This window comes from Eurosta solidaginis, chromosome 1 (assembly GCF_040869045.1).
Source record: "Eurosta solidaginis isolate ZX-2024a chromosome 1, ASM4086904v1, whole genome shotgun sequence".
Taxonomy (NCBI): domain Eukaryota; kingdom Metazoa; phylum Arthropoda; class Insecta; order Diptera; family Tephritidae; genus Eurosta; species Eurosta solidaginis.
In genome coordinates, this window is record NC_090319.1 from 237,152,366 (window position 1) to 237,169,878 (window position 17,513).

Genomic DNA, 17,513 nt, shown 5'->3' on the forward strand with positions numbered 1-17,513 from the left:
ATACGCCCTTCGCTTTCTCCGACACATTACAGCATTTATTTTCTTTAGCAGGCATTCTTTGCAGTCCTAGAAGGCAATCAATGACGGAATTTTCGTTTGAAAAGCTAGTACTAATGAACGCAAACACAAAACTACTTTAATATTGTTAGCTGTTGTACAATTTATACGTATTTAATATGTTGTTTTACTCCTTGTTGCTTTCGAATATGAATTTTACTCATATTTTGATTTTCCACTTTTGAATCAAACTGACATATTTTATTTGAAAAAGTACTTTCGTGTACTTGCAAGTATTTTGTAAGTATATCTACTTGTACTTTCGGATTCGAAGTATAAGTACTATAGTACTTATACTTGAACTTAGATTTGAAGTACTTGAGTACTTGTTCTTATTTGGTACTAGTACAAGTTTGTACTCAGTACTTTACAGATCTGTTACATTCTGACAATAAAATGTTTATGAAAGATATACGTTTATATTTGTTAATCGAAAAAGGAGGGAACGGACGTGAAATAAAGGGCCCCCAAATTGATGGTTGCCTAGGGCCCCATAGAGGGTTAATGCGGCCCTGATGTCAAGTTTCGTCGATTAACTATTCGGAAATTAACTATTGCATTTTTCCAAATTTTTCGAAATTTCGTTATCGATTTTAAGGTGAGCGTGGTTGCCAAGCGATTCCGTTTCTTTTAACAATGTATATATATAATAGAAAGGCCAACCTCCAAAACAAGTTTCAACAAAGTATATTTAACAGATTTTGATTTACGATTTACACATTTTTAAATTTTCTTCTTCTAAATGTGGGCATCTCAAGTTCTATATATTTGGTAATGAAAATAACCTCATTTTTCCCATTTTATTAAAAAGTGGGAGTGGTCGCCAAAACGATTTTATTAATTTTCATAAAGTGTATGCATATTAGTAAGGACAGCCTCCGTGCCAAATTTCAACAATATTTCTTAAAAGGATTAGGATTCAAGGCTAGAATAGAACACTTTCAATCTTTCCTCTTCCAAATATAGGCAGTGCCATATCTATTTTCCAAAATTTTATAGAGTTTATATTTTGAGTCATAAGTTCAACCCAAATATCAATTCTCGCCAGTCGTTCGGCTAGTTATCGGCTATGTTTTAAGGGTAGTTCTTGGGAACGAATGAAAAGAGAACTGATGTTTAGAGCCGTTTCTTGTAAACGAATAGAGAGAGAATCAATGTTTCATATCAACTTTCTTTCACCGTACTTCTTCTATCCCCCATCGCTGGCGTTGTACACCAATGCACTATACTCGAATCAGGTTTATAAAACACATGGTTACAATTTTAAGTACGCAAAACTAGCATTGCGTTTGCTTATTTTGACCTCAAGAATGTGTTAAAATTATCGGATTGGCTTGAACTTTGTACAATTTGTTTTCCAATCCATTGACATATTTTAGGACAATGTCGTAGTATAAAATCTAAAATTGATTTTCTGTGATAACCCCAATGTTACATAAATGGAATAAAGCTTCGATCATAGCTTCCAGTGACACTATCGATTTAATGCACTTGCTCTCCACATGTGCACTGCTGTTAAAGCGATTTCGTATCTCATTAATATAAAGGTACTATTTGTTACGCCCCGTTTCAATGGCGGGTCGAATGCGATATAGTTGGTTAGAGCATGGATCTACTGAATGCCGTTGGAACATTAACCGCTGTTGATACATTAGCTATAGCGTAAAGAACCCAAGTACATACATACATATTGCATTTAATGGTCGATTTCGTCTGTACTTGGCATCAGATTTCTGGACACTGCGTTAGTTACATTGCTGATAGGCAGTATCGGGAGTGCGAAATTGTTGTTAATAGAATGTTAAGTTATTATTATTGCTTAGTAACAAAACATCCTCAAAGATCCCGCAGATTTTCCAAATAGCCACGCAGTTGAGTTCAATAAAATTGTGAGTGAAATATTTTGAGTCGAAAATATTTTAACATCCACTGAATACATATGTATAATAAAATTTTATTACAACAATATTTAACTACAGATGAAAAATATAAATTTATCACAAAGGTTTGTAAAATTACAATTTAATGTTAGACAACTTATAACGGGAGATAAATTGTTTAGAAAAGAAAAGAAATAAAGTATACAAGTTCTATAAAAAGTCGTATCCTAAGCGAGGTATTACATTTCATAATTCATTTGAGTGGGTTAAATACTCTATTAAGTCTGCTGCAAAAATGGCGGGTATAGTGGACGCCTTGACAAAAATAAGTGAATGGAAAACTCGGAAAGATTGTTGGGATATTTTGTTTGCCAGTTAATCATTCACTCACCTCCATATTCAACAAGTAAGGAAGGCTAAGTTCGGGTGTAACCGAACATTACATACTCAGTTGAGAGCTATGGAGACAAAATAAGGAAAATCACCATGTAGGAAAATGAACCTAGGGTAATCCTGGAATGTGGTTGTATGACATGTGTATCAAATGGAAGGTATTAAAGAGTATTTTAAGAGACAGTAGGCCATAGTTCTATGGATGGACGCCATTTAGGGATATCGCCATAAAGGGGGACCAGGGCTGACTCTAGAATGTGTTTGTACGATATGGGTATCAAATGAAAGGTTATAATAAGTATTTTAAAATGGAATGGGCTTTAGTTCTATAGGTGAACGCCTTTTCGAGAAATCCCCATAAAGGTGGACCAGGGGTGACTCTAGAATATATTTGTACGATATGGGTATCAAATAAAAGCTGTTAATGAGTATTTTGGAAAGGAGTGATCCTTAGTTCCCTAGGTGGACGCCGTTTCGAGATATCGCCATAAAGGTGGACCAGGGGTGTCTCTAGTTGTACGATATGGGAATCAAATGAAAGGTGTTACTGAGCATTTTAAGAGGGAGTGGGCATTAGGTCTATAGGTGGACGCCTTTTCGAAATGTCGCCATTAGGGTGGGCCAGGGGTGACTCTAGAATGTGTTTGTATGATATGGGTATCAAATGAAAGATGGTAATGAGTATTTTAAAAGGGAGTAATCCTTAGCTCTATAGGTGGACGCCTTTTCGAGATATCGACATAAAGGTGGACCAAGGGTGACTCTAGAATGGTTGTACGATATGGGTATCAAACGAAAGGTGTTACTGAGCATTTTAAGAGGGAGTGGGATTAGGTCTATAGGTGGACGCCTTTTCGAGATATCGTCATTAGGGTGGGCCAGGGGTGACTCTAGAATGTTTGTACGATATCGGTATCAAACGAAAAGTGTTACTGAGCATTTTAAGAGGGAGTGGGCATTAGGTCCATAGGTGGACGCCTTTTCGAAATGTCGCCATTAGGGTGGGCCAGGGGTGACTCTAGAATGTGTTTGTACGATATGGGTATCAAACGAAAGTTGTTACTGAGCATTTTAAGAGGGAGTGGGCATTAGGTCTATAGGTGGACGCCTTTTCGAGATATCGCCATTAGGGTGGGCCAGGGGTGACTTTAGAATGTTTGTACGATATGGGTATCAAACGAAAAGTGTTACTGAGCATTTTAAGAGGGAGTGGGCTTTAGGTCCATAGGTGGACGCCTTTTCGAGATATCGCCATTAGGGTGGGCCAGGGGTGACTCAATAATGTGTTTGTACGATATGGGTATCAAATGAAAGGTGGTAATGAGTATTTTAAAAGGGAGTAATCCTTAGTTCTATAGGTGGACGCCTTTTCGAGATATCGCCATAAAGGTGAACCAAGGGTGACTCTAGAATGTTTGTACGATATGGGTATCAAACCAAAGGTGTTACTGAGCATTTTAAGAGGGAGGGGGCATTAGGTCTATAGGTGGACGCCTTTTCGAGATATCGCCATTAGGGTGGGCCAGGGGTGACTCTAGAATGTTTGTACGATATGGGTATCAAACGAAAGGTGTTACTGAGCATTTTAAGAGGGAGTGGGCATTAGGTCTATAGGTGGACGCCTTTTCGAGATATCGCCATTAGGGTGGGCCGGGGTGACTCTAGAATGTGTTTGTACGATATGGGTATCAAATGAAAGGTAGTAATGATTATTTTAAAAGGGAGTAATCCTCAGTTCTATAGGTGGACGCCTTTTCGAGATATCGCCATAAAGGTGGACCAAGGGTGACTCTAGAATGTTTGTACGCAATGGGTATCAAACGAAAGGTGTTACTGAGCGTTTTAAGAGGGAGTGGGCATTAGGTCTATAGGTGGACGCTTTTTCGAGATATCGCCATTAGGGTGGGCCAGGGGTGACTCTAGAATGTTTGTACGATATGGGTATCAAACGAAAGGTGTTACTGAGCATTTTAAGAGGGAGTGGGCATTAGGTCTATAGGTGGACGCCTTTTCGAGATATTGCCATTAGGGTGGGCCAGGGGTGTCTCTAGAATGTTTGTACGATATGGGTATCAAACGAAAGGTGTTACTGAGCACTTTAAGAGGGAGTGGACATTAGGTCTATAGGTGGACGCCTTTTCGAGATATCGCCATTAGGGTGAGCCACGGGTGACTCTAGAATGTTTTTACGATATGGGTATCAAACGAAAGGTGTTACTGAGCATTTTAAGAGGGAGTGGGCATTAGGTCTATAGGTGCACGCCTTTTCGAGATGTCGCCATTAGGGTGGGCCAGGGGTGACTCTAGAATGTGTTTGTACGATATGGATATCAAATTAAAGGTATTAATGAGGGTTTTAAAAGCGAGTGGCCCTTAGATGTATATGTGAAGGCGTTCTCGCAATATCGACCAAATGTGGACGAGGTGATCCAGAAAATCATCTGTCGGGTACTGCTAATTTATTTATATATTCAATACCACTAACAGTATTCCTGCCAAGATTCCAAGGGCTGTTGATTTCGCCTTGTAGAACTTTTTCATTTTCTTCTACTTAATATGGTAGTTGTCACACCCATTTTACAAATTTTTTTCCAAAGTTATATTTTGCGTCAATAAATCAATCCAGTTACCATGTTTCATCCCTTTTTTCGTATTTGGTATAGAATTATGGCATTTTTTCATTTTTCGTAATTTTCGATATCGATAAAGTGGGCGTGGTTATGGTCGGATTTCGGCCATTTTTTATACCAAGATAAAGTGAGTTCAGATAAGTACGTGGGCTAAGTTTAGTAAAGATATATCGGTTTTTGCTCAAGTTATTGTGTTAACGGCCGAGCGGAAGGACAGACGGTGGACTGTGTATCAAAACTGGGCGTGGCTTCCACCGATTTCGCCCATTTTCACAGAGAACAGTTACCGTCATAGAATCTATGCTCCTACCAAATTTCGAAAGGATTGGTAAATTTTTGTTCAACTTATGGCATTAAAAGTATTCTAGACAAACTAAATGAAAATGGGCGGAGCCACGCCCATTTTGAAATTTTCTTTTATTTTTGTATTTTGCTGCATCATATCATTACTGGAGTTGAATTTTGACTTAATTTACTTATATACAGTAAAGATATTAAATTTTTTGTTAAAATTTGAATTAAAAAAAATTTTTTTTTAAAAAGTGGGCGTGTTCTTCATCTAATTTTGCTAATTTTTATTTAGCACTTATACAGTAATAGTAGTAACGTTCCTGCCAAATTTCATCATGATATCTTCAACGACTGCCAAATTACAGCTTGCAAAACTTTTAAATTACCTTCTTGTAAAAGTGGGCGGTGCCACGCCCATTGTCCAAAATCTTACTAATTTTCTATTATGCGTCATAACGTCAACCCATCTACCAAGTTTCATCGCTTTAACCGCCTTTGGCAATGAATTATCGCATTTTTTCGGTTTTTCGAAATTTACGATATCGAAAAAGTGGGCGTGGTTATAGTCCGATATCGTTCATTTTAAATAGCGATCTGAGATGAGTGCTCAGGAACCTACGTACCAAATTTCATCAAGATACCTCAAAATTTACTCAAGTTATCGTGTTAACGGACGGACGGACGGACGGACATGGCTCAATCAAATTTTTTTTGGATCCTGATTATTTTGATATATGGAAGTCTATATCTATCTCGATTCCTTTATATATGTACAACCAACCGTTATCCAATCAAACTTAATATACTCTGTGAGCTCTGCTCAACTGAGTATAAAAATACGGGCATTAATTTAGCTAAAGAATTGACGACAATTGATACGCTGCTTTTGAAGTTGTTGACTCTGCTGTCATCTTCACAATCACAGCGGAGTATATATTGTTACTAGAGGTGTACACCGCCGATTTTGACGTTTTTCGCACGCCGTCGCTGCATGGCAGCGACATTCGGCGCGTTACTATATTTTCTACTTATTTAAGACTGTCTAGGCCGTTTATTGTTCATATCCGATATGGTCGAAATCAGTATCACCGGAGTATCACTGCCAGTTATAAAATCCAATTGCGAAATTAAACTTTTTTAGCTTTCATTGCCAGCTCAACGTACCATCGGATTTTGCATTACCGGTTTCCCCAAGTAAATAAAACGAAATATAAAAGGGAAAAGTATATAATAAATTTCAAAATTCACTTTGATTTTTCAAAAAATTAATAACAAACTATGAATTCGAATAAACTGACTAAAGCCGAACATGTTTTCAATTTTCCCCATTGAAAAAGCAAATTTTCCAAAAAAAGTGCTAATTTTTTCAAAAATTCTATATCCCGATTGGCTTAAATAATAAGCGAATTCTGTGATGCAAAATCCTTTAGTAGGTTCAAATGAAATGGAAAGATTCATATATAAAATACGAAATACGCATTTGTGATCATTTTGCCTTTGTATGCAAAAAATTTAGTAAACTTTTCTTAAAAAGGGTTACCGCAATTAATCTCTTTTCGGATAAAATGTTTATATATTTTCTTCAAACTAGGGCTGCCAACCCTCTGGTGTTCGCAACAAGGCTTAATGGGGTTTAAATACCCTTTCGAAATTATCTCAACTCATACTTAACTTGAAGACATAGGTATGAGGAGGGTATGAAAAATCACTTGGACTTATATTCTAACCTCTGTTGTTTTTTGTTACCAAACTATAATATAGCATCTAAAACGTTAAATTCGATGTTCACACTTAGCCCTTGTAGTGAATCATAATGATTATAGCCTATCCAAATAAAAAAAATACAAAACGCAATAGCCTCCGAGGAGATTTTACGCCAAGCTTCGCTTTTAGTTGCGTCGTATTTCTCTTAATTTTTTCTACAAATACATGCACTAGCACGTATTTTACGCCGACTCCGAACGGCATCTGCAAGGCGGAAAAGCTTTCACTGAGGGAGAAGCTTTGTATTGCAGAAATGCACTCGGAATGTTTGCTAAATCACTGCCGAGGGGCGACACCACTAAGAAAAACCTTTTTCTAATTGAAAAAAACTTGTTTTTAAATTTTTAATGCTGCTTTGTACGGTAAATTAAACTAGGATTTTCGGTGCGGTAGACGGAGCACGCTACCAACACACCACGGCGGTCGCCTATCCAGCCCAAATTTAAATACCACCTACACGTTACGGCTCCTGTTACAAATGTGAATATGTAGGCACATATATATTTACCAGGTGAGGCTCTGATCTTCCCCAGATGCCTCAAAGTGGTAAAGCTAAAATTTTACCAAGAAAGTCGAACAAATGACCGGGTGTGCTACTATCTTAATTTAAAATACGAGCCTGACCCTTGCGCATCTTGCGCAACCAATATAAAAGTCTCTTATCAAATATAAACCGAAATCAGCTGTTCTATTAACTTACAGTTTGCGCTGCCATCTAGCGTACAACAGCAACTGCCGGTAATGCAGTCAAATATTCACAATAGTGCCATAGTAAAATATATTTTTTGTGTGCTCACAATCGTTTATTTTTAATAAATTATTTTAATAAAATATAGCTAAACAAAAGCACTACGACCAAAATTGGCCAAAGCTCGCTAATAGCCCGAATCTCCATTTTTACAACCAAAACTTTATTTATAGATTTGGATTCCAAATAAGTGCGCAAAAGGGGTCCTTACATAAAAACAGCAATTAGATATAATATATATGATCGTTTTGGTTTAACGAAGACTATTGAAATCAATGTTTCGAAAACAAACGTCTGCAAATTTTCAAACATTGCATCCAGGCCCTATACATTAATAAGAGAAGTGCGCACGTCTAAACTATGTAGAGCCACGGAGGGTTTTCACACATGAGTTACACAATGATATCCACCCAGACAGCTTATAGTTACTTCTTAACGATTCAGGGTGTTTCTCTGGTGATTGGAATAGTCCCTTGTTGGCTACGTAGCTCGGAAGTATTGAGCAACATATACATATGCCTAAAAGTATTCGTAGCTTCACCTCGAGCTTCTAGGTTCTGTGCTAGCATACGGCGTGAGGGCCAGGAGGCTCGAAATTGCTACTGATCGAACTTCGGAAATTGCAGCTCTTAAAAACAGCCGTAAAAACTGGAGGCGCCATTTGGCGCGGTAAACAATGGACAAAAATTAATCCTGATAGTAAAAACTTTGGTACGAGGATCATGACTATTAAAAGATATTGATAGCGGGCGCAACTGATTTAAAGAAATCGCGTCGATGACGAGTATTAGGGGTTATGCTTTTCAAGAGACATACAGACAAAAGTGGGACCATATTAAGTATTTGTTTTATTTCTCGGCAGCAGTACCAGTCCCTAGGGCTGAAGTTAGGCTTGAAGCCTACCTAAAGTATGTTAATAAAGGACGGTCCCTTCGCATGGAGTTACGCCTGGGGTGCAATTTTTTGAACGGTCTGCGAGAAAGTGAGCAGCCTTTCATCTAAATACCAGCCACTGGTCCTGGTAAAAACCCCGCATTACTCCAGTATATAGAACTTCAATATCCCTAAATACATATAGACAAAACCATTATTTTTTTAATAAGAAAATCAAGTTATTTATAGTAAGTACGCCCGTGTGCCGCCACGCGTATTAGGAGTTAGGCCCTCGGTGAAAGTACGCTTTGCAAGAGACATATAGACAAAATTGTGTCCAATTTAAGTATTTGTTTTTTTTCGGCAGACGCAGCAGTACCAGTACCTACGACCGGGATCAGGTTCGAAGCCTCCCTGGAGTATTTGAATGAAGGACAGTCTCTCCGCAAGGAGCTACTCCTATGATGAAATTTTTTCAACGATCCGCGAAAAAATTGAGCCGCGTTACATTAAAATATCAGACATTGGTCCTGGCAAAAACCCCGGATCACTCCAATATGTAGAACCAGTTGCCGTGAGAAGTCCGAAGTGGTCAAAAATTCGATATCCCTAAATACATATGAACAAAACATTTCCGAAAATTACTCTTTTAAAAAAGAAAATCGAGTTATTTATATTAGATACGCCCCCGGTTTATTATGGATACTACGCCGTAGCCGCCGATAAGGTGATTGGTGTAAACCTCTATGGTTTAAAAATTTGAACATATATTTTAAACCATTCATTGTGAAAGAAATTTTTCAAACCTTGTGGGACATTTTGTAATTTTATTAGATTTAAATTCTAATAAGAACAATAAGTCCAAAATATCAAAAAGTTTAAATATCTTAAATAGCTCAGTGGATAATCCGCACGACTCTGATGCAGGACATTTTTATTAGCAGCCCGCCGACGGCCAGCAAAGTTTTTCTTTGTTTTAAATACAGATTTAAAATTCTCTTGTTTAAAACTGAAATTAAGTTGCCGCAATGCTTTTGACAAACCGGTATAATATAAACTTTAAACCAAATTTAGTTTGGCCATATATTAATATAGTACAAACAAGTTTCAGGTTAAGGTTCAAATTTTCAACCATACCGTCGATGTCATATCTGAGATACGCCCACTAAAGACTTCTGGTATTCGTTAGTAAGAAATATATTATCTTCCGGCGTCATTGCAAACTGCGGACAGCGGTAGCACAAATTATGACTGCAAAACCGCGGTTAGATATGGTGAACTTGCTCTCATGCGTAAGTACAGCCCACTTTAAAAAATTTAACTTAATTGTGTTGCTATAAGTAATTTCAAATCGTGCATATTTTTGTTTGATAATATTTTTATTAAAAAAAATAATAATAAAACGAACGAGCGTGTTCGGCGTAGTTTTTTATGATGGGTTGTTTTTTCTCTCAATTCTGGTTCCCGAAACGAACAATAATTGCTGAAAAAACATTTTAGAATATTAAAATATTTTCAATTGTAAAGTGTTTTAATTCTTCTGATTTTCTGTTAGAATGGTATTTTAGAAGTCGTTAATATCGGTGTGGGTTTTAACGTATATCGCAATTACGGCGGGAGATGCTTTATAAAAAAGGTGTGCCACGCACATTTTTAAAACTTGTTTAGTTATTGATTTTGTGTAAAATAGCATTGATACTAGGTTTTTTTCGCAAACATATCGCCTATTATACTCGCCCACACACTCTTAAACATTCTTTTTTATAAAAGTGTGCATGTTCCTTTACAGATTATGTTCATTTTTTATGAAAAGGGTTATCAGTTTATCGAGTTTGTACTAGCAGCTTGAACGGTTTTGATTAATGACCAATAATATTTGAAAAATTAATTATGTCAGAAGTGAGCAGTGTCTTATTATCGTATTCTGTTTCATCTTATGACCACCAATATTTTAAAAATTGATTTTGCCATAATTGTGCGGTACCACTCCCCTTTTTAAAAATTTCCAAAAATTAAATTACGTGTTGCTATCTGAACCTACACAGGACATTTTGGTTATAGCTGCAAAATTTTCTGTAAAAAGAAAAATTTCGCACATTTTAAGTATTGATGGGAAATGTTATTTCAATAAAATATCTAGATATTAAGTCAAGTTGTCGTGTTCACAGACGAACGGATGATTAGTGTAAGTCGTTATAATCTACCGCCATGCGTTCAAAATTTTTATACTCTGCGAGCCTCGAGTAGAAGTAAATGAAGTTTGCTAAAAATTTGCATCTTTGACTTATATTAAGGAAATTCTTCTTTGCAAAACCGCATATGATGCATTGAATGGGAATATCTCCTTTATTACATTTTTCTCATAAAAATGAAAAGCTTTGTTAGAAAGAAATTCAGAACTTCTACCTTTGTTGAAACGAATCCCTTAACTTTTGAAGTAAATCAGTTTTCAGTCTCTCCTGTAAAATTTATGTACCAACGCTAACATGGTTTCGCAGAAGTGCTATGCGTGTTTTGCACTTTCATCGACGATATAGTTTTATCAAAATCTTCCTCATAATTCATCATTCCATAGCCGATACCGAAATTTTGAAAAGAGGAAAAAAATGTGATAATGCATTACCAAAGATATACATATAAAGTTATTAAACTTGATATGTGGATTGGCTCTATGAACAAAAATATAAATTTGTAGAAATTTTGAAAACTCGGCTTGGCAAATTTATAAGAAGAAAATTAAAAAGTTTTGAAACTCAGACATCAGAAATTATTAGTACCACTTTGGAATTTCCCAGAATTATGGTTCTTGGTATTAAGTTCAGATCTTCGAAAATTCATTAATGTTCACGCCCACATTGTTTAAAAAGTTGCTTACAAAATGTAACCAATAAAAAACTTCCGATTTTTAAGTTACCTTCTTTTTGATATAGGTGTGCGATATCTATTACATACTTACGAACATTTACTTAATGTGCGATTAGAGTGCCATTGAATCAGATATTGAGGCTTAGAGGATCTTGATTGATAGATAAAGAGGTTTGGCACAAATCCTTATTTAGAAGGAGCCACCTGAAAGAAAGAACATATGAAGTTCGCAAGTTTGGCTATAGAATAACTGAAACTATGTACAAACATGTATTGTATTCATCTGGACTTAGATTTCTTGCGGTATAGTTCCGCACGTTGAAGAGCGTATTGCATTCCTGAACAGGCCTGCCTTTCGGAATTTCCAAAAAACCAATACACCCCCGCGGGTTAGGGGTTAGAATATACCCGCGGTAGGTAAGCCTGTCGCAAGAGGCGACTAAAATACCAAACAGATTCAAGGGATTATGTAGCGCAACCCTTTCAGGTTGCCAGCGCAATATATAGCTTCTCCAAACCCAATTTTCAACCTCACATATCCGTGGCGAATCCTGTTGGATTAACAACCGAGGCTCTCGCGACTCCGAACTCTTTATGGATCTGGGGGGTGGGAGAGCGATATGGCCTAGAAGGTCGCATGTGGTCATAACAAATCGTTCCCGAGATGGTCGGGCTTGGTACGAGAACGTACCGGATCTGCATCCTGCGAAGAACCATCAACATCGTTAGCACTACCCAAGACCTTCGGGGAGTGTCCTTATCGTTACAACACAACAACAATAACAGCAGATAACGCACAGACGTAAAGAGGTTGAAGATGCCATCGTTCAAGCTAAACCATCTAAAGTAGTAGGCCCAGAAGGCATATCTATGCCGATGCTTAAAAAATTTGGCAAAGAGGGATTAGTTATCTAGCGCATGTCTTCAACCTGTCCCTGTACACCTTCGTCATCCCCGAAAAATGGAAATTGACCAGGGTGGTTCCGCTATTAAAGCCTGGGAAACCAGCTAACAGAGGAGAACCTTATTGTCCGATATCTCTCCTATCGCCAGTAAGACACTTGAAGCGTTCTATTTCACTGCAAATTTGCGTCTTGCCAATCATCAGCATGGCTTTCGAAAACTACATAACACTACCACCGTGTTAAATGCCATTAACACGCAGATAAATTTGCGGATAAATTAAAATCCCCACCTCGTTGCGCTGGATCTAACAAAAGCTTTTGATACGGTCAATCACGGCACGTTACTGCAAGACTTGGAAGGGTCCTACATTACTCCAAATCTCAAAAGGTGGACCGCAAATTATCTGTTTAGTAACTCCCCCCCCCCTCTCCCCGCTTTTGTTTAACTTCTGCATATCGATGCGAAGATGGAGTCACTATTGTATCCTACGCAGATGACTGTACAATAATGGCCACAGGCCCAGGTCCACACATCGATGAGCTTTGTAATAAAATCCCTGATCTCTCCAGTTTTTCGCCTAGCGAAACCTGACATTGTCACCGACCAAATCATCGCCGACCTTATTTACAACATGGACACGGCAAATGTCAACCATATTGCCCATCCACGTCGATGGCATTACGCTACCCACTGTTTTACACCCCAAAATCTTGGGTGTAACTTTTGATCAGGATCTACATTTTGGAGAGCATGCAAGAGCAATTGTACCTAAAATACAGAGCCGTATTAAAATCCTCAAATCTCTTGCCGGCAGAACTTGGGATAAAGACAAAGAAACGCTTATTACCACTTACAAAGCAATTGTCCGGCCGTTTGCATGCTACACGTCCCCGATATGGGCGCCAAGCCTAAAGATTACTCACTGGAAGAAGATACAGGTCTGCCAAAACACTGCCCTCAGAAGCGATACGGGCTGTTTTCTTATGCCCCAGTGCGTTGATTGAAACCACTTTTAATTTTATGGATATATAAAGAAACTTTTATTCAATAAAGAATACGCCTAAATGTATGCGTCAATATCTTTTTAAATTTTTCACCATCATGAAAATTTTTGAAAATTGAAAAATCAATATTGAAAATTAAAATATTGATATAACATTTTAAAATTGCAAAGTTCAAAGTAACTAAAATACAAAGTTAAATACAAATAATAAGAACCCTACATTACTCCCCCTTCAAGAAAATTTAACATTATACATATTGAACGTAACTCTCTTTTTATGTAAATTCTTGGTGTTGTTTGTGGCTGTTGTTTCAATTATTGCAGGTTTTAATCTGTCAATAGGAATAGTTTTAATATTATTATCTATTTCAAGTTTAAACATTTTTGATCTTTTTCCACAATTTTGTAATGTCCTTCAAATGGTTGTTGTAATGAATGTTCATTAATATCTCGAACAAATGCAAACTTACAAGTTTGAAGAACTTTTGGAACGTAAATTCCAGTGTCAGAATCTGTATGATGACTTAAATTTGATCTAACATTTCGAAAATGTCCACGTAAATTACTTAAAATTTCAGTTGGTGAGCACTTTTTAGCTGATGGCACAACAAGTTCGCCTGGCAAACGTAAATTCTGACCGAAAACCATTTCCGCTGGTGTAGCCGAAATATCTTCTTTGTGAATAGATCGCAAACCAAGTAATATGACAGGTAACTCGTCATACCAATTATTTGTGTCCTCTCTAGCTATTATAGTAGTCTTTAAGCTATTATAGTAGTCTTTAATTGTGTACGTCGCGGCCACTTTGGTGTGATGGTAGCGTGCTCCGCTACCACACCGGATGCCCTGGGTTCAAACCCCGGGCAAAGCAACATCAAAAATTTTAGAAATAAGGTTTTTCAATTAGAAGAAAATTTTACTGAGCGGGGTCGCCCCTCGGCAGTGTTTGGCAAGCGCTCCGGGTGTATTTCTGCCATGGAAAGCTCTCAGTGAAAACTCATCTTCCTTGCAGATGACGTTCGGAGTCGGCATAAAATCATGTAGGTCCCGTCCAGCCAATTTGTAGGGAAAATCAAGAGGAGCACGACGCAAATTGGAAGAGAAGCCCATCCTTAGATCTCTTCGGAGGTTATCGCACCTTACATTTATTTATTTTATTATGAACAGATCGCAAACCAAGGTAACTCATCATACCAAATATTTGTGTCCTCTCTAGCTATTATAGTAGTTTTTAATTGTCTATGAAACCTCTCAACCATACCATTTCCTTCGGGGTGATATGCGGATGTTGTAATTTGGTGACTACCACATAATTTAGTTAACTCTGAAAACAATTTCGATTTAAATTGGCTAGCTTGATCAGTTGTTATCTTTAACGGAACTGCAAACCGAGAAAAATATTATCTAAAAAACTTACTTGCAATTGTAGTTGCTGAAATATCTTTTAATGAATATGCCTCAGGCCAACGGTTAAATATTTCAATAATCGTTAAAATATAGCGATGTCCTTTTGAAATATGTAATGGTCCAACTATATCTAAATGGATGTGTTCAAATATATTCTTGGGAATTTGAATTTTGACAACAGGGGATTTTGTATGGCGAAAACTTTAGAGTTTTGACAATTAAGACACTCTTTTTACCAAATATTAATATCTTTATTCATATTAGGCCAATAATATTTTTTAACTATGATCCGTCGTGTAGCTCTTGTACCCGGATATTCTATTCTATGTAAAAGATCAAATACTGTTTTTCGCAGATTACTCGGTACAAATAACCTAGGAGTTTCTCCTGAAATTTCACAACAAATATTAATATTTAAAATGGGAATATTAATTAGTTTTAAATTTAGATATTGAGAATCAGATACAAGTTGATTTAAGTCATCACCTTCTTTTGGTTGTTCAGTTTGTAAAATTTTAAAATTCAGTTCTGTATTATATATTGCACTAACCTCAAAAGCTCTAGATAGCGTATCTGCTACCACATTGGATTCTCCTTTAATGTACTGTAAATTGTACAGTAAATTGTGCTATGAATTTCAAGTTTAAAGCAGTAGTCAAAGGTTTATGGACCGTATAAAGTGTAAATTATCGTCCTTCCAAAAGATATCTAAAATGTTTTATATTTGAGTAAATCGCCAATAACTCCCTATCAAAAGCACTATATTTAATTTCAGTTGGAGAAAGTTTTTTAGAATAGAATGCAATAGGCTCAATTTTATTATTGTAATTTTGTTGTATAACGCCCCCAATCGCTGTGTTAGATGCATCTACTGTTAAAGATAATTTAGCATCTTTGATAAAATGATTTAACAATACCGTAGATGCAAATTTATCTTTAATGCATTCAAAAGCTTCATTCGTATTCTCGACCCATACCAAACTTTTGTCACGTTTTTTACTTACTTTGTTAATTAAATCATAAATTTTGTTTGTAAATTCTGCTAGTTTTGGAATGTATCTATGATAATAATGTACCATACCAATAAATTTCTGTGTCTGCTTAACTGATTTTGGACGTTCGAAATTGCGAATAGCTGATACCTCTTCATCGGAAGTTCGAATACCTGTTCCAGAAATGTTATGTCCTAAAAAATCTATATTTGTTACACCAAAAGTACATTTACTTGGTTTAATGTTTAAACCGTACTCTGTAAGGCGTTGAAAAATGATACGTAAATCTTTCAAATTTTGTTCTTCATCTTTATTTGCAATAAGTAAGTCGTCGATGTAAGCATATACAAAATCTAAGTCACCTACTACCTCATTTATGAATCTTTGAAAGGTTTGTGCAGAATTCCTTAGTCCGAAAGGCATTCTCATGAATTCAAACATATCGAAAGGAGTTGCAATAGCAGTTTTATAAATATCTTCTTCAGCCACAGGAATTTGGTGATATGCCCTAACTAAATCTAATTTTGAAAATATATTTTTATTATGAAGGTTCATATTAAAATCCGGAATGTGAGGTAAGGGATAACGGTCGGGAACAGTTACAATATTCAATCTTCTAAAATTACCACATGGACGCCAATCATTCAACTCTTTTTTAGGTACAAGATGAAGTGGTGATGCTACTGAAGAATTTGAAGGCCGACAAATGCCTCTTATTGTTGTATGTTTAACAGGTTAGTATAATCTGGCTCTGAAATAAGTGATGGAAACTCTTTTAATAATTTTGTAAATTTATTGTACACCACAAATAATTTAGGTAATGGAATATCACAAAAGTAGGATATAGGAGTACTGTATTAACTGAGAGATTAGTTAATGGATCTACTAAACGTTTATGTTTAACGTCAGTAAGAAGACCATATTTACAAAGAAAATCAGCGCCAATTATTGGCTTGGCTATATCCGCAATCAAAAATGTAAAGGGAAATTCACGTCTTAAACCTAAATTTACATTTAAAAGCCTTTTCCCGTAAGTGGCAATTGTTTAGCCATTAGCTGCAGTGAGAATTATGTTTGAACATTTTGTATGATGAAATTTGGATGCGGGTAATACCGAAATTTCTGCTCCACTATCAATTAAAAAATTTTGTTTGTTTTCTCTATCAAAACTAAATAAGCGACGCGTCGAAAATTCGAAATCCGTTGTTCGTCGCTGCAACAACGGAAGAGTTTAGTTTGTTGAATCTTTGTTTTTGTTACAAGAACAAGGTTGTTCACAACTTCTAGCATTATTTCCATATTTGTAGTGAAATCTACACAACCAATTTGGATTATTATGCGAGTTAGAACGACGCCTAAAAGAATTTCTAAAATTGTTCCTAGAATAAATTTTAAAATAAATTTAGGTTTAAACTGCTATTGAATGAAATAACTTGAATGCTTAATATATATTATTTAAGATACATTTGTAAACAGTCTGTAATGAGGTTCTAATTGTCCTAGACTATAATATGAATAAATAAATAAATAAATAAATTACGCGACCTAGATTGAGTCCGATACATTTCTGTTTTAATTTCAGCTAAGTCCAAAGAAAGTTTCTGAAAATTAATTTATTATATTTTGATGAGCTCGAGGCAGTTTAAAAAATTGAAACACAGTTTAAATGTTTGTATTTCTAATTTTATTTGGTCGATATTTCGA

General features: G+C 36.3%; 1 long non-coding RNA gene across 1 annotated transcript; it reads left to right on the plus strand.

Moving 5' to 3' along the window:
* Nucleotides 1–1,814: 1,814 nt before the first annotated feature.
* Nucleotides 1,815–17,157, plus strand: LOC137241751 (uncharacterized). Its single transcript, XR_010950022.1, has 3 exons — nt 1,815–1,946; nt 16,469–16,543; nt 16,627–17,157. It is a non-coding gene; the product is annotated as an uncharacterized lncRNA (long non-coding RNA).
* Nucleotides 17,158–17,513: the final 356 nt, after the last annotated feature.